We start from the raw sequence: 19,214 nt of genomic DNA on the forward strand, positions 1-19,214 counted from the left end.
TAAAAACGCTGTTTATGTGGTGATAAAGAGATAATAAAGTTCAAGGTTGGGGTCTCCTTCCCAGCATTATTCCAGTTGGATAACAGGCAACTGTAAGAGTTTATTCTGACTCAATTTAAGACTGACTAAGGCAAAAACAGGATGAATCAGTAGGATAACATTCCATCTGGTGCTGTCAGACAGAACATTAAATTAACCCTCCCCCGGGAACCCTTCGACATAAAAATGAAACAACAGAGGTATAAGATGCAAAACAATGTCATATGGCACTGCCTCATTTATCAAGGCTTGTTTTGGAAAGCAGTCTTATTTAAAGAAATTGACAGGTATGAAACTGCTGACAAATGCACTTCCATGTGAATACAACGCACTAATGTGTTCATGTAATTGTACTCACACCGGCTGAAAAGAGCTGTTGGAGGGATTTTGTCATTAGAAATGTAATAATGTTACAGACATTTGTCTCAATTATTTATGTCCATAACGATAAGAAAGGGTCTGATTTCAAATGTCATTGAAATTAAAAACCTGGTGACTAAATATTTTTATATCAATAGAGACAAGAACTTAATTAATTTGTTTCATGGTTTTGCTTTTGTTACGATAAAGACAAAAACCTCATCAACGGTAATTATTTGGAATAAACAATCTTTAGGTATACGACCAGCAACATATTATTTACTCACAAACAATATTTGGTCAACCATCTACACTTGTCATCAGCAATAATCCATGCACAACACACTGCGATGATAAAAACTAATCTATAGAAATATGATGCTACATTCTCGAGGCTACATTCCAGATAAATTCAAACAAAACAGAAACTCTGATCATTGCTCCTGATAAAAACATCCCTCCAATTAAAAACTCTCTTGGTGATCTGGGCTCATCTGTTAAAACCAGCCTCAGAAACCTTGGGGTGGTTTTTGATCAGTCCATGTCTTTGGAGGGACATTGTCGTCAATTGACTAAAAACTGTTTTTACGACCTGAGAAATATCTCTTTTATCAAAATCAGATCTGGAACTGGTCATACACGCATATATATCATCTCGTATTGAATACTGTAAATCTGTTTTTACTTGTTTTAATAAGTCGACCCTAAACAGACTCCAGATCGTTCAGAACGCTGCTGCCAGACTTTTAACTGGTGCTTCTAGAACATCCCACATCACCCCCATTCTTGCTACTCTGCACTGGCTTCCAGTTAAGTTTCGCATAGAATATAAAATATTAGTTCTCACATTCCGAGCATTACATGGTCAGGCCCCTAAATATATCTCGGACTTGTTGTGCCCCTACTCATCAGGGCGATGCCTTCGGTCTTCAGGTCAGGGTCTCATAAAGACCCCAAAAACTAAATTTAAAACCAGAGGAGACCTGGCGTTCCAGGCTGTAGCTCCCAGACTCTGGAATAACCTGCACCAGTCTCTCAGGGAGCTCAACTGTGTGGACACTTTTAAAAAACTGCTGAAGACTACACTTTATAGTAAAGCTTTTAGTTAACTGGATTTTAATTTTATTTATCCTTTAATGTTGCTGTTCTTATGATATTTATGCACTCTTGTTTTATTATTCTATTGTGTTGCACTTGTACTTTTACCACAACTCTGTACAGCACTTTGTGATTTTATCTGCAAAAAGCGCTTTATAAATAAACTACTTACTTACTTACTTACTATATTATTACATTCAGACAAGACTGGAAAAATTCACGAGATTTGCCAATTGTTTGTTGCTTTTTGGAAATAAAGTTACTAGGGGTATCTGAAAAGTCATCAGGTTGGTAACACTGGATAGGAAACCAGAGTTTGTGTTGTTTCCTGGGATCCTGCCCTGCCCACAACTTTTTATCTTCTTTGTAAAAATAGGAGCACGACTCCGCTGCCCACGCCGCTCCACTAAGTTAACATGGAGTTGACATGGAGTATATGCTAGTCCTAAACGCATTCCTCATTTAAGAGGCTACTCAAAACATTGTTAAACGACAATCCGACCTGTAGCCACTACTGGTCTACAGCCATTCATTTATATTAATGCACTTTACATTAGCTGCTAATGTATTATTTTGTTGTAGGTATTTTACATTACTTGCCGCTGCTTCCATAAGCACTTTACATTATGCTGCTAATTCATTTACATTAATGCTGCTATGTTGTCAGCACTTTGCGCTATATGCCTCATCTAATGCTGCTATATGCAGCTTTCTGTGTATTTAATTTCATTGATTGTTTTTATTGTACTCTATTGTAACCCTATACATGGGGTGTGTATTGCCTGGCATCTGGCGATATGATTTGTATCCCGATACATAGGTCACGATACGATACAATACGATATATCTCGATATTAAAGTATAAGGCGATTAGAGATTTTATTTCTTTTATACATGACTTAAGAAACAACAGTAAACTTGTACACCTTCATGAGAAGATTATGTATGAAATATATTTTATTGGCATATTTTACACAATCTGCCTGTGGCTTTTAAACCAACTTTGACTTTAGTGCAACATGACTTTAGTGCAACTTAAAGGACATATCATGCTAAATCCACTTTTTTAGCCCTGCATTTTGTTGTATATTTAGAGTGTTTAGAAGTACAGAAAAGTTCAAATTAGTCTCTTCAGGTGCTCCGTTGATATCTTTATATAATGTTTTGGTCATATTTTTCAATTTGTTTCCATTTTTCGATTCTCTATTACGTTTTTTGAACAATGACGTCACAGTATTTGCAGCGGAACTGCCAAATTAGGACATCGACTCCAGGCCCAACACTTCGAGCAATCCGCCATTTTTATTTCTCGCTGCGATTTTGTAGTCCAAGCTCAAGGATGCCGAAGTTACGAGAGGATAAGTCAAAATGTTGGGTTGTTGGATGTAGTAAACCACACGCTTCATTACACCGTCTCCCAGCATCAGAACCTTTTCGAAGTGCCTGGTTGAGTTTTATTTTTTATGGAAATGTACCCAAATCTGTGGGTAAGGTCATTTTTGTGTGCGCGAAGCACTTCAATGATGAATGCTAAAGAAGGATTTGCCGAAAGACTTCGTCTGATTGAGGGTTCAATCAGACTTCGGTAAGCTGTAAATAACGCTAAAAAGTGTGATGATAAGACGTCTCTGTCATTGTTTTGTTAGCATTAGCAGCTGCACCGTCTTCATATGTTAGCGCTGTGTGCTCGTTTTAGATCCTTGATGATATGGCCTACGTGATTTAATTTAAGTCTAAAGTTTTCATTAGTCATTTCATTTTGCTGTTTTTGTCTCCGAAAAGACTATTAAAATGCATTTCGCGACGTTAGCTTGGCGCTAGCGTTAGCTTGGTGCTTGTGTTAGCTCACTTGTTAGGGTTCTGCAGGTTCATCATCTTCATTTTCATCTCGCTCCGCCGGGTCCGACTCTGGCTCGAACATGTAAGGCTGGATGGACAAGTCTTCTGTTGTTGACATTTTGTAAATAACCTCTGAATAAACATTTTCTGCACCGCTACATAGCCTTATCTCTTCTATCAAACTACAAAAATGGCCGAGCAGGATGGAGTTGAACCGAGTGTCACCTCTGTAACCTGAAGAGGGGGCGGGGTATGGAGTGTCTCATTTGCATTTAAAGAGACCGCACCAAAATGAGTTGCTCTCAGAAGCACATCAGAGAAGGGGTAGAAAAGGGGCCTGTGGAGCTATAATAATGAGGAATTCAGACCCAAGCATTGCAGTTCCGCTTTATATCGACCACAACTGTATGATTTATATGTAAAAAGGAAGGATTTAAAACCATGATATGTCCCCTTTAAGGTAAAGCAAGGCTAGGTAAGAGTAAAATATTGTCATCCTACAAGAACTTGAACAGAAAATGCATACTGCGGAGGATGGCTGACCCAACCTGCGGGAGCAACTACCACAAAGATTTGATCAATAAAAAATATTTTACTTCCCATGAGGACCTGCTTTAAACATTTGTACATGTGTGTGCGTATTTATGCTGAGCTCTGTGAGTATCTTTCAAATTTACTTCAACACCAATATAAGCCTGATAGATGACTGGGCACAGACGCACTTCTTAGCATTTTTTTGTAGGAGTGTTCCTCTGCCATAGATCAATATCTGTCATTGCTGTGCATTATTACCTACTCTGAGGGAAAAGGTAATGATTTTTATGATGAAAGACTGGACCTAAAGTACCTGAGATGCTGTAATTCAGTAAACTGTAGTTAAGATATAAAAAGTGTGGTTATTGTGTTCTTGCATACACCAAACAGAAATAATGACTAATCTCACACCCATTCTGCATAATTTGTGATTACTGTTTACAACACACTCTTCTTCCTTTGTTGAGTGTGGGCGAGGACAAATGTTGTTTGCTTTAGAGCCAATACCTGTGAGAACAAAGGTTCTCACTAATAGTACTGTGTGTGTCAGTGTGCAGCTAATAGGTGTACACAGGCTTTAAATATTTTTTTCTTGCAGCGCAGTGGAAAGCCAAAAATTAAACACCAGACTCTGCTCCAAAGAAAATTATTCACCTAAACTGTTAAAATATTCAAGAAGTGTAAAGACATGCATAATAAATAGCATTTTATAGTCCAAGGATGTGTTTCAGGGTCAGTGACAAAGGGACTCTTAGCGGGGAGCTCAGTGGGCCAAGCCGTGGCTTCATTAACGGAGGTTCATATGTTATTTGTCCTGCATTAGCACTTAGTCCAGATCTCTGTGTAAAGGCTGTTTGGGCCGTCTCACTTTGTGGTTTAAAGATTCCTGTAACAAAACAACAGAAATCCGATGTTTACTTTAAACACTGGTAATGTATTTTAGCAAACTAAAAACATGGCACATGTAGAAGTGGGTCTACATGAGAATCAGTCTGACTTTGTCAACTTACAGAAATCCTGGAGATGTCGAGGGTTTACGTTCTCAAACAGCAGTACCGTTAAGTTTCATTTTTGCATCATTACGACCAGTTATTAAACATTCTGTGCTTGTGTACCACTGGAATGGTTAAAGAATTTACCATCCTTTAAAGATTGTGAATACCTCAGACTGTGATTCTCATTCTGCTCCCAGGTCTGCTCTCAAATGTTTGGCCTTTGTGCATCACATGTAAAATGTGATTTTATTTTGCACAATGAGGAACTTAAGATACGAACAAAAATTTAAACGCACGAACCAAAAATGCTGAGTTAAATTGATCTATAGTGATATAAGCTCAATATATATATATATATTAATCATTTTTAGCTTTTATTATCAATAATAAAATTTAGATAATTTTTAAATCCTCATTTACCCATAGAGTGTTCATTTTCACCAAAGGACAATACATGCGCACACAAACGCATCCTATCACAGAGTTGGTCAAGCAGCGTGACCAACTCTCAGACACTTATTAGAGCTCAATTAATAAAAGTTCACCCTGAAATGTGCACTTTTGTCACAAGTCATGAGGGAGTGTGCCATTGGCATGATGGAAGCTGGGATATCTGAGATCTGAGCGAGTTTAAAAGGGCCGCCTCCTAACCAAACCCTACTGGTGCACTAACACTGTTGTTCTTTGCTGTCATCGTGGTTTTGAATACATTATATTTGTTCAAGATCATAAGCTGTTCCTCCATTGTAAAAAAAAAAAAAAAAAAAGAAAAAAGGTCGCTCTGCCAGGTTTCTCAATTGTAGTGATTGGTCAGACGCTGCAATCTCCACCCCTTCTATAGAAGCACGCACGTAGCCAGACTGAATTCACTTGGCTTTAATTTGCATGTTATTATCGAACTTCATAGGACGGCTTCTCTCTGACAGGGAATGTTTGGTTAGGTGAAGCCCGCTAACGGAAAGATATCTCGGATCGTCACCCTGTTAAAATAATCACCTAACTCAATTTTTCAAGTTTTTCAGGAAACACAAAAAACTGCACCAAAAGTGTAACACACTTAACATAGGCCATTATCTTAAAGCGGTAAAATCACATGATCTGATCAACTGAGGACGTAGGCAATTTTACCATAGGTTGACGGCGTCATGAGATGATTTAGGCAAAAAAACAATTTTGACATAAAATAACTTAGGCGAATATTTTAACTTTGTGACGATATACTAATCTAGCTTTGTCATATAGGCCCTTTATGCACAACACACATATAAAGACAAAAATATGAACTTATTTAATTAAGTTTGGAAGATTTTAGTTCCCATCCAACATGTAATTGGAATATTTAAACTGCCCATAGTAGTGAGTGTGAGTGGTCGTCTATGTTTGACAGCGTGAGATAAGCTAAAAATTAAAAAAATAAACTAAAAGTGATTTTTGTGTAGGATGTTCTAACAAACCAATACCAGGTAAATAATGAAAACAAAGTAAAGTAACTAATTTAGCCAACTACATCTTCTACATATTATATATTATTTTTAATTTAGTTAACTAATAATTCAACAAAACAAAAAAAATATTTTAAAGACTAAAAGGAAATAAACAGAAAAAACGTCAAAAGACTAACACAAAAACAAAATTGTAATTTTTGGTTAAAACGGACATTGGTTTGCATGTGGCAATCCTGTTTGTGTAACTTCATTTTCAGAAACAATGATTACATTATGAAGGCGACATAATTTTTCTGATACAATATCAACATCATTTAGCAAAAGGTAGCTACAGCACTGCTGCATTAAGAGGGAAAGGTCATACAAAATCATTCTCAATGCAGAGAGAAAATAAGAGTGGCACATATGTGTGACCTTTAATCTAAATGAAGAGGTCCTGCTTTGCACATGTTAAGTGATGAGTACCGTACTTAACGCTCAAATGATACACGCACAGAAATATATCAACAACTCAGTACTCAGAATGTTCATTTAAAAAAGAAAAGTTGTTCTCATCCTGACTGTTGTGGATGAGAGTGACTGAATACTGAACCTATGAGAGGGTATTACAATTTTCACCTGAGCAGTATATGCAAAACTGTTGGTTTCCATCTTGCAATTTATTAAATCAGACAAAGCACATTTATAATGTGCAGATGAAAATGATAACTCTGGAGCTTACTGCTTAGATGGATGCTTCCATAACTCTTTAACCTCATCCTCCATTGACGCCCTCAGGCAGTGCTTGTCTCTCTCCATCAACCAAAGTAGTCACTGCTTTGCCTTGAAACGCACACTGGAATGAATAAGTCCTCCCTTTTTCTCTGGCTACATATTGATAGTTGAGTTGGAATGAGTGCCCTTTTGAACCCTCCCATTTTTATCACAATAAATTCCATTGTTGTGTTTAATTTTAGATTATTGTATTAAATTCATCCATCCATCCATCCATTTTCTGCGCCGCTTGTTCCTGTTTTTCAGTGTCACAGGGCATTACATTCAGTATTTATTTATTTTATTTTTATACCAACGCTAACTTTAAAGTTAAAGCACTTAATTAACTTTTCAAAGGACCACTAACCTCCGCACAGCTTTTAAATGATCATCCACAACTGTTTAAATTTTAATATATCTTTGGTAAGCTGTCTGGAGGTGAAAGTCATCAGTGTCACGCCATTAAATGTCTTACATTTAATGGCGTACCGTAGTCACTCATGTTTTACCATTAACCTTGAACTTGTCTCATTAGCCTGAGAGTGTCATTGGTGCTACAAAATGAATGGATGTATAAGGATTGAAGTGCTCAGTGCTGTAGCATGAGCTAATGTTACATGCGAAAGTAAAAAGCTAAAAACATTTTTCACATTGATTGAGAGACACTTTTGATGAGAGCACAATTTTTACAAAATGTCAAAGTTACTGCTGCAAAACTAAAAAAATGTTTTTTTCTCTAATCTTAAGGTTGAAACCATATAAATCTTTGTGATTCAGAGGTTTAGTCACACTGCAGGTGATAAAAGATTTATTATGAGTAAACACTAGGATTACAAGCATTTTAAGTAGTTAAATTTCTGTCTGCATTGAAATACAGTAGGTGTTAATTCACACAAACATTTTATAGTCTGTTGGCTCGGCACCAATAGTACTAATTATTCAATGTGTGACATACTGTAAATGTTTGCAAACTAAATAGCCCAAAAGCTATTTTGTTGCGGTCCCTTAAGGTTAACAGCACATATGCATGTGTAAATATCATAAGATGGTTTAGTTATGAGTGTATATATATATATATATATATATATATATATATATATATATAAATATGAGTGTATGCTGTTAGTGCTAACTGTTTTCTCACTCGTTTCTGTCTGTGTAACGCAGGCATCAGCAACCTTCCAGCTGACAGCAGCAGAAAAGTTGCTGGAATTTAGAGCAACTGCACGTTTACAGAGCATTATAAATATGTCCACTAAAATGAAATGTAACCCATGATTGGGCAACGAGTGTATTTCTCTATTTTAAGCAGTAAACACGTCAGTTCAGTACGTCAGCAAAAGAGAGCAGCAGCATCAGTGAAAAGAATAGTTTCATGTTTTCCCCCTTTCTTCAATCCTATGCAAAAGTAAAGTATTTTGCCATCAAATAACAGTTTTATATGATGTAACTAATCCAACAAGTAAAAAAACAAATATATTTTAGTCTAATATTTACTGTGTGTTGTCGGGAGTACTCGAAAATCTTGGACTCAATTGGATTTCCGAGATACCTTGTCACAGGCCTCTTTATGGTCTATTATCTTAAATACCTGAGAGTTTCTCTCTGCAACTGTCCTGAGTTTTTATGTGTGCAGTTCTCGATGTGACAATCCTCCAAACTACAGATGATATTAGCGGTGGGATAATATCTAAAGTTCACTGGACTAGACCAGTGGTTTTCAACCTTTTTAGCCCGCGACCCCCAAAATAAAGGTGCTAGAGACCGGGGACCCCCACTGTACCTGTAGATATAGATATTAGATTTTGACAACTTTATTCATCCCAAAGGGCAATTCAGTTTATGCAGTCCACCAGGCCATATATACATTCAAAACAGCAGACAAGACAACAATAAAAGTCAGTACATTGGCAGAGATGCTCATTTCACATCAGTTTCTATCCATCATGTTGTTCAGCATCTATAGGTTAAAATAAATAATACAAATCTATCAGTCCATGAGATGCCTATTCAGGATTGAGGGGAATCAGGAGTGCACCGTCACTGCGCTTCCCAATGCGTCCTCAATCCATTTAGCGCGTTTCGCCCTAATGAATATGCATCGTAGGCAGATCTCCCAGGGGGAAGAAAAATATGGGAGAAGGAAATGCAAATACATTTGTCCAGGGGGAGCAATGCGATTCATTAAATCTGAAACTGTTTGCGGTGATAATTTTAGTACTAGAAAGTAGTACGACAGACAAGCAGGTGCAAACACACACGCAGAGATCATCGCTGCAGTAAATGTGGACAGAAAACACATCCGTCACTCACAGTCACATTCACGCACATTTCTCCACTGCAAGATGAATAAAGAATATCTATCTATCTGTAATTCATCCATCTTTTTTAAATTTGTTTCCTCTACTAACACCTCCTATTCTGCTGCTTCACATTTTTATTTTTACTTCCGAGCACTCATGTTCACCCTCCATGTTCAACACAACATGTACAAAACACTCATTTAAATAAGGGGGGTCTGCACCAGTTCTACACATGCACTAATCATTGCTGCAATCTTAGTGAATTCCGCGCAGCAGGTGAGGAAACTGTGTCACTAAAGGATTAAGGGAAGCAACTAGTTTACCACCCTTTATTTGAGATCTTAGTGAGTCCGCCCCTCAATGTATTGTACAAAGTAGGAATTAGTTTAAACTGGCAAATAATGAGCATGACAAATCATGAATGTGGTTAAATTAGCAAAAAATAAGCATGAATCATGATGAAAATAGGATAAAAGTAACAATAATGGGTCAACATATGGGACATTAGGTGCATGTGGAAAGTGGTGGAAAGGGTTTTAAAAGTGCCAAAAATGTCTTGAAAATGCAAAAAATGTACTGAAAAGACATTGAAATTTGATAGAAAAGTGGCAGAAATGGAAGTAATGTATAGCAAAATGCATTAAAAGGAGCAAATATGGCAAGAAAAATTGGTTAAAATATGATAAATTTGGTTAAGTTGCAGAAAAAGGGTAAAAATAAGCAAGAATTGGCTCAAAATGTTCAAAAAAATATTTCAAATTTATTTATTGGAGGATATGCCCCTTGAGATGGAACATCTCATTTTCGAGGGGGTCCTCAACTTACATAAAATGACAGATACAGCAGAGCAGACAATATAAAAATTCAATATTTCAAACATAATAAATACAACAAAATATAAATAGACACACACATACACACCCACACACACACAGTATACATTTAACAGTTGCTCAAAACAGTAAATATTTTATACAAAAATAAATAAGTAATAATAGTGATATCATTAATAGTAGCTATCTAATGATAGTAAAAACTTTCATTAGATTAAATGAATAAAAAAGGTTTAGGTTACATAGCCTATAATCAAAAACACTGACAGATATTCTGGAGATGGAGGATAAGAGCATTTTTAAACAGAGTTTGAAGGCATCTGGTGACCCCCTTCCAGTATCGCACGACCCAAATGGGGTCCTGAGCGCAAGGTTTAGAACTCCTGGACTACACAATATAGGATACTGGGCTCACGATAACGATACAGGACGATAATTTGGGAAAGTAAAAATAAGACCTCACAAAAAAATTGCAGTTTGAAAAATGTTACTTGACCAATTCTGGACATACCTATGTATATTATGGGTATGACCCTTTTTTTTTTTTTTTTTAACTCAATAGGAATATAAAAATAGAATAAACAATAACATAAATAACAGCATTTTTTGCTATTTTAAGTGCAGAAAATGCCACTTTGTAAATAGAAAACCAAAACGGAGACTGACAATTTATGGCAATCTCAAAATTAAAACCAAAATGATGTCATTACCATGACATTCTTCGAAGAAAAAAGCAACCTTCAAAATATCTCAATACCACTTGTACAAACGACGATATGTGTTTTATGTGTGGGGACGTAATGGTTAAGGAAGCGGGCTTGTAATCAGAAGGTCAGCGGTGCGAATCCAACCTCGTCCATCACTGTGGGATGAAGTCACACAGTGATAAGTGATCAACTGCACATGTTGTACGTCGCTTTTGGAAAAAAGCATCTGCTAAATATCGCAATATCTTGTCGCACAATATGCTGTATTCGTCCGATGGATTGATGTGAAGGTATCGATCTTTATAAATTCAACTAAATAATGTGAAGTAGATTGTATTTAAATTGTGACTGAACGGCAATAAATAATGGACACGTTTTATATTATATAGTACGAACAGCTTAGGACTACTTATAAAAACGGGTTAAGAACTGAAAAAAACGTGAGAAACGTCTCAGTAAAAATTTTTGAGTAAAGTTCAGTGTATTATGAAATTCACAATTCATCTGTAATGGTAAAACATGTAAGTTGCAATGATGCTTAAGAATTGGTAGTGTATACAGGAAAATAGATAAATTAATTCATTTGTTTGTTTAATTAACAGTTTTAAGATTTGTCCGCAGGAAAATGGCCTCAGAATCTATGTTTAAATGTACTATTGTGGCTGAATTTGCAATCCTGCTTTTAAAGCTGTGTGTTGAACATTTCATACGTGACTGAAGGGTTGGGTTATGGGGACCTCGTGTGGATAGCATTAGTTATTGCAACATCAATCATCTTTAGTAACCACTTAAACTGTATGGTCCCAGGGGATCTGCTGTCATTGAGTCTAAATACACCCTGGAGAGTCAAATATTAAACATTATGATGGTCAATATTTTTTTTTTTTTTTTTTAGTTATTAACAGGTTTGAAATGCTCAGACTGTAAGCGACGGGGTAAAACTTATAGATGGTAGTATATTTCTGGTCCAGTGTTATTTAGGTGTTTGTGGTGCCTGAACTTTGACCACACCTTCTATTCACTGTCTCTTTTCTGCACTTTACTTAGTTGATAAGTTCCTTTTATTTATTACTACTTTGCTACTTTAGTCTATTACTTCCTCTCTCTTTATATGTGGATTAATTTTACTGATAAGGTGTACACTTTCCTATGGAAGCTTAATTGTTTTTTTTATTGCATTCACTGAAGAAAAAAACTTTCGGTTTTTCTGAATTGGGATGAGATAAAAGTAAGTAAATAAACAAAAATTGGCCCCCTTTTTTCTGTTTTTATAGGAAATATCTTTCAATTTTTCTGAGTTGATGTGATAAAAATAAGTAGAAAGTGTCTCTTTGTACGGTTGTCGTACGGACAACCCCCGCTACTATTGGTACGATTACCGAAGTACAAGACATAGCATTTTAAGGGTTAGGTTTAGAGTCAGGGTCAGGGTTAGGGTTAGGGTTAGGATTAGGATTAGGATTAGGATTAGGGTTAGGGTTACGGTAAGGGTTAGGTTATGATCCAATATCGCAACAAATTTTAGGGTTAGGTGTTTGGTTTAGGTATAGGGTTAGGATTTGGTTTCAAATTTATTTATTGGAGGATATGCCCCTTGAGATGGAACATCTCGTTCTCGAGGGGGTCCTCAACTTACATAAAATGACAGATACAGCAGAGCAGACAATACAAGAATTCAATATTTCAAAAATAATAAATACAACAAAATATAGATAGACACACACATACACACCCACACACACACAGTATACATTTAACAGTTGATCAAAACAGTAAATATTTTATACAAAAATAAATAAGTAATAATAGTGATATCATTAATAGTAGCTATCTAATGACAGTAAAAACTTTCATTAGATTAAATGAATAAAAAAAGGTTTAGGTTACATAGCCTATAGTCAAAAACACTGACAGATATTCTGGAGATGGAGGACAAGAGCATTTTTAAACAGAGACAGAGAGGTTAGAGAGCGGATCGATAATAGAAGAATGTTCCAGTCAAATGGAGCTTTATATTTGAATGAAAATTTACCGACTACTTTTTTGACTCTGAGGACTACAAGATATGGTTGGTATGGTTTAGGGTTAGGGTTAGGGTTAGGTTAGGTTATGACCCAATATCGCAACAATTTTTAGGTTTAGGGTAAGGTTTAGTCTTAGTCACTTAACCTAAACTGGCCAAATAGGGCGCTGCGTACAGATAGAATGTCGGTATATTGATACAGCAACCATACGGATAGCCACTGCCAAAAAAGTTAATAAAAAATTAGCTCTGTTTTTATAACAAATATCTTTCGGTTTTTCTGAGTTGATGAGATTTTAACAGGAAATTCAGAAAAACCAAAAAACATTTCCAATAAAAACAAAAAACTGGGGCAATTTTTTTTTCAATTTGTTTAATTTTTATTTCAACTTCGAAAAACCCCAACTTTTTTTTCTTCAGTGAATGCAATAATCTTCTGTATTTTCCCGCATTTTTAGACATTAGAATTACCCCAAAATACAAAGCCCTGTTATTGGGAGAATCAAAATAGATACATGGAAAACGGTTACACCCTGTTTATGTCTGGGCTCTTTCATTTGACTAATGCTGACTTAAAGCTTTAGGGGAGATGATTCTGCCCAACAAACATGACACCAGCACCTGTGCCTCAGAATCAGATGGACATTAAAAACATGGCAATAGTTATTATCTGTGACATGGCTGCCAAGACTGACTGTCAGACCCCTGTAAACTTATCTCATGGAGGGATTTGTTTAGTCAAATAAACTGTGGACTATCTCCAAAACTACTTGGTTCAACCCATATCTAAGGCAGTTATCAATGGACTCCAACAGTTTTAAAGGCAATGATTCTTCGCCTTACCACTATATGGTTTAGATATGTATCCTCTGTATTTGTGTAGTTTCACATGCTAAGGTGGGATGATGCCACCCTGCTAAATATAACCTGTTTCGTTACATGATACTGTCAAGTGAGGTGACCTCATTTCATGAAAAAAAAAAATTAGCTCCATTTATAGATTTCTGGGAAAGCATGATGTGGCCCGCTTGCCCTTCCATACCTTAATAACCTACAGCGCCTAACGGACAGGTCATTTTTATTCTCTTGGACTCAATGATTAAACACAACAAATTGAAAACTATCCATTAATGATATTTTCATTGCCACTTTCCACAATTACTGCACATTGCTATTAAAAAATGTATTAAATAATAAATAAATGTATAACAAAAACAAATATTTGGAATACATATTTGTTATTATTATTTTCTAAATCATATTTAGGGTGTTTGTAGCTCTAAAAGTTGCACAAGTTGCCTATTTACAGTCTGTGAGCTTAAATATAGTTCAAAGAGATGAGTCATTTTATGTGAGGGGACATAAGGGTGACACAAGTTAATGATTTATGTGCAGCTCTTCCCATCAATCCCAGACAAGCCGCCTTGCACACCAGCAGCATACCATAGCATAGATGGTTCACATCATGCCCCCATGAGGTAATGAGAGCTACCCAGTTGAGTACACTACACGTGTGCAAAAAAATCCAGCTATTGAAACCACAGGTGGTGATGAGTCCTGTTTGTATGGATGGCTGAGAAAAACTATTCAACTCCACGAGAATTGTCATTTAGTTTCTCTGTGAGGAGCATCCCATGTCATAAACCTAGATATAGCAGAATGAGCTCTTTAGCAGATTTGTGATGTCACAATCTTTTACACTTGTGAACAAACTTTGTCCCAAACGCCGTAAAAGTATGGGGCACAGATTGTAAAGTTGCACGTGCTAAAATAAACAGGAACTTTTTGCGACATTTAGCAACAAACCACATTTAAAAAACGTTTGTGAAATTTTCTGTTACTTTTGACAAGATTTAGTGCAGTATTTGTGAAACTTGTGATAGTTACTTTTCTCTTAAAATATAATGTCAATGTTAAATATAAATGTTAAATATTAAATCTAAACCTAAATATTAAATCTATATGTCACAGGTGAAGCTAAATATTTTGCTATTTTGTAAATTTACCGGAAGTATCAAAGTAAAAGCTCACTCATGACATTTAACATTTAGATTTAGATGTAACATTTAGATGTAATATTTAGATTTAGATTTAGATTTAACATTTAAGATTTACATATAACATTTAGATATAAAATGTAGCTATTAGATTTAGATTAAATATTTAACATTAAATTTAGATTTTTCACTGACATTATTTTTACAAGAAAAATAAATATCACAAATTTCACAAACATTGCTGTAAATCTGGTCAAAAGTAACATTACAAAAATTCAAGTTTGTTGCTAAATGTTGCAAAAAGTTGCTTTTTTATTTTAGCATGTGCAAGATGCACATGTCGGCACTGCATAGAAAAGGAATTACGTCAAGGATTAGTGGAGTATCACCTAATTAATTCCCTTATTATTAATGACTTTTTGCCTTGTGACAAAAGGATCAGATTAGTTGAATAATGAGTAATAATGTAAAAAGCACTGTACACCACAGCTCTGTACACCACATAAGATGAAGGTGAAGGTATGGATTATGACACGTAAATGACAAAAAAAATATAGATCTTCCTATGGCACTCATTCCCTCAGTCATAACACGGTCATTTCTGTTCCACATTTAGAAAATGTCGTTCACGGTTACCTAATGCTCCATTTGACACTGTGACAAAGTGATGTACTGCTTTTACAGTAAGAAATTGAGATGTTACAGATTATTTAAGAAATCTAACTGCGTTACCTTCAGGTACCTAGAATAATCAAGATCTCTAATGAACTAAAATATGAGATCACTGTGGCACTCCTGTTGCAGCTTCTTACAGCTGTTATGTTTTAAATGACAGATTGCATGGTTTTTTAAAGCTTTTAAGATTATTTTGCCAAAATAACAACAGATGATCAAAAATGACAGAAATGTAATGAATTGGGTTGTTCTGTGATCAAATCTATATTACATAGTCTCATGGAGGATTCTGAATATATAACTTGCACTGAATTTGGCACGAAACAACAAAAAAATTCTATTTTATTTGACTGTTTTGGTTTCAGTTCAATAATTGACATCATTTTACTGGTTTCTCTGGTTAAGGTCATGGCCTTGACCAGAGGCCAACAAGCAAAACGTTGACTGTCCATTGGGCCCATCCTCCTGCATCTCTTTGTGACCTTTGCGTGCTTACACATGATGAACCAATAACTATAAAATACGATATGTTATATGATAATACGATAAATAAATTGCGTTGCTAGTAATACAGCCATGACAGCAGTCACCATTTTAAAGAGTATATTTGTTTTCACTGGAGTCAGTGTGAACCATTTCCAATTAAACGATCATGAATCATATAATGATTTTTCATTTTTCAAACCCAAAGTGCATCACATTCTCAACTGTCGTATCATGACAAAAGCCTAAATATTCAGCTCAAAAGGTGAAAAATGGACCAAGATCCAAAACAGTGTGTGACCGTAGGGGTCTTTTGCAGAGGTGTTGAAAGATGAGTTAGTGGTGAATTGTGGTGAAGGTGGTGTCATGCAGATGCCTGCTCCCATTGATGCATTGGGAAAGTGACAGCAACATCAACAGTGAAAATTGTTCATTGATGACCATGGGGAGGGCCACCCTGTATATAAAGGAGAGAGCGATCCTCACACGAAAGACTGTTCAACACATTTGACTTCTATCTGACTCATACATTCACCTGGAAATAAGGACACAAACCGGTAGGAATGCCCGAACTGTGATGACTTCTTTTATATTAAAGTATCCTTAACCAATAACGTATTTTTTTTTGTGTTTTAGTTTTAGCGATACAACATGATTTTATTGAGACACTTGGAAATGCTGGCACTCCTGATCCTGCTTGTCAGTTTTCAAACAGAAGCCAGACCACTAAGGAAAAGGTAAATTCAAGAACGATTTGAATTGAGTTCGTCAATTTTCATTCAACTCAACTTGAGAAAAAATTGTTTTTAAATTAACGACAACTCCTGTTAGTTTGATGAATTTGATCAGTATAGAATATGTCGTCGTACATCTTCAAAAATGATCTTATGCTGTTCAAAAATATGTATTTGTGATTCAAATAAGGAATTTGAATAATTGGACTGAATATTTTTTTGTTGTGATTGCAGGAAGCGAACCATCAGCGAGGTTCAGCTTATGCACAACGTGCGCGAGCATAAACAAGTAGGAGAAAGACAGGAATGGCTCCAAAAAAAGTTAAAGGATATCATTGTGACCAACTCTAAATCACAAAATGGACAATCGGAAAATGACAAGTATTTATTCCCAAATGAAGTGTTTGGAGCAAACACACCCAAAGGATAAATACAACGTTGCTATTAGTATTAATGTAAAACAAGAATCCCTAAATTATTTTTTTTTAACTGCTGTTATTTTATAAGTGCTTATTTATTTTCACCTTAAGAAATTATTTTCAGTTGTATTTATTTATTTCCAAAGATGTTTTATTTTTTATTTCTGTAAATTAACATTTTTTTTTTATAATGAGTTCCTAAACTAAAAGTGAATGCGTGTGGAGGATAAAGCCTGTGTGTGTGTTAAGCTTTGAGAGTCCACGAAGCGTTTCACCTCGTGACCTTGAGTAAGCTGATATTGGCTGTGGGATCGTAAACGGTCAAGGCGTAGATGGAAGATGGATGGATTGATGGGAATGTAGCTTATACCAGCAGTGGTTTTACAGTTGTTGGGAATGTGAGTAAACTTTTATTTGCTACATTTATTTTGATCATGCAAAAAGGGACCAAAATAGTAGCAAGTCTTATGTCATATTTGTACTGTTTTACTTGCACATTGTCTTTGTATGCCATTATTTGTTTTATTATTGTATTGTTGAGTGGTGCATGTAATAATTCTGTTTTGTCCAAGCATTGCCACATTGTAAATTCACCCCTTGCTCTGTTTTCACACAGAACACCGTCTAGGATTAATTATTGAATAAGATATAAATAAAACTGCTGTTTTTTTTGTTTTTTTTAAAACCATATATATTAGTCATTTGTTTTAACCACACAAACACCCATTTAAGGGGAGTAAAACATATTTTATTTCCCAAGGTAGTCCCCAGAGAAAGAATGAGAATATTACTTGTCAGCATTTTATTTTCCTTAACCCATAAATAAGAGTTAATAGAGCAGTAAGGAGCCACGATCCAGCATCCGGAGAGGATTCCTGAGGCAACAGCAACAGCCGTGGGGAATAATTAGTATGTGATGCCATGCACTACAAGCTATAAAACTATATATTGCATTGAATTGAGGTTATGTTTACATTGACTCAGACAGGGTTGAAGTAGTGGTGGTTTGGGGACACGAAACCACCACAAATTACAGTAAGGAGCGAGGTGGGGGTGGGGGTGATATCATATGGTTAAAACCCCCTAAAATGCTGTGCCGAGTGCAAGATAATCACCTATTTACCTGATGGATCTTAAACTAATTATGTTGTCTGTATTACCAAACATAATTTAACGGTCAAGTTGTTACATATTTTTCATTAATTTAAAAAGAAAAACAATGGGGGAAAAAATGGTTTCCTGCATAACACTACCTGTGGCTTCTGCTAAAGACTATAATATTATTTATTAATCTTTTGAGGTAGCCAGCACATCAGTGGGTGTTGTGCTACTGCGTGTGTATAAAACAAATAGGCCGACATGAGTTTGTTACTAGATATTATCATTTGTATTACAAAAACATATTAAAAGATTAAACTTAAGTAATCAAATTCAAATCAAAGTCAAATCAGCCCAAAAAACAACAAACAAACATTTTGAAATACAAAATGCCCATTCAACCTAATTTACACATTGTTTTCTAACCTGCTCAACTGCTTTTGAACAGGTTACCATCGTCACATGTAATAACGTCTTAATTTTATATACAGTTTTTATTATTATAAGTGTATTATTAAGCTTCTTAAATAAAATACTTTTTATTTAAGAATGAGCTACATCAGTTTAACTTCAAATAATCAGAATCAGAATAAACTTTATTGGCCATGTAATGTATGTTATACACACGAGGAATTTGACTTATAGTAATAATAATAACAATAAGATAACAGTGCAGTATTGCAGTGATGAGTAGTGCAGGTGAACATTTAAATTAAATCCTATATGTAATTCAAACATCTGTATTTTCTAACAGGATCCAAATGTTAAACAGATTTTAAATGAGTAAATAAATAAAATACTGATGTGCTCTGAGCATTGTTTTATTGTTTCACATTTTGTTCAAGCTAACAAATGTTTTCAGATCAGGTGGTTGTGGTG

General features: G+C 35.4%; 1 long non-coding RNA gene across 1 annotated transcript; it reads left to right on the forward strand.

The window, feature by feature from the left end:
* Positions 1 to 16,580: 16,580 nt before the first annotated feature.
* On the forward strand, positions 16,581 to 17,189 carry LOC114458519 (uncharacterized). Its single transcript, XR_003673046.1, has 3 exons — positions 16,581 to 16,641; positions 16,721 to 16,821; positions 17,053 to 17,189. It is a non-coding gene; the product is annotated as an uncharacterized LOC114458519 (long non-coding RNA).
* Positions 17,190 to 19,214: the final 2,025 nt, after the last annotated feature.

This window comes from Gouania willdenowi, chromosome 3 (assembly GCF_900634775.1).
Source record: "Gouania willdenowi chromosome 3, fGouWil2.1, whole genome shotgun sequence".
Lineage (NCBI taxonomy): Eukaryota > Metazoa > Chordata > Actinopteri > Blenniiformes > Gobiesocidae > Gouania > Gouania willdenowi.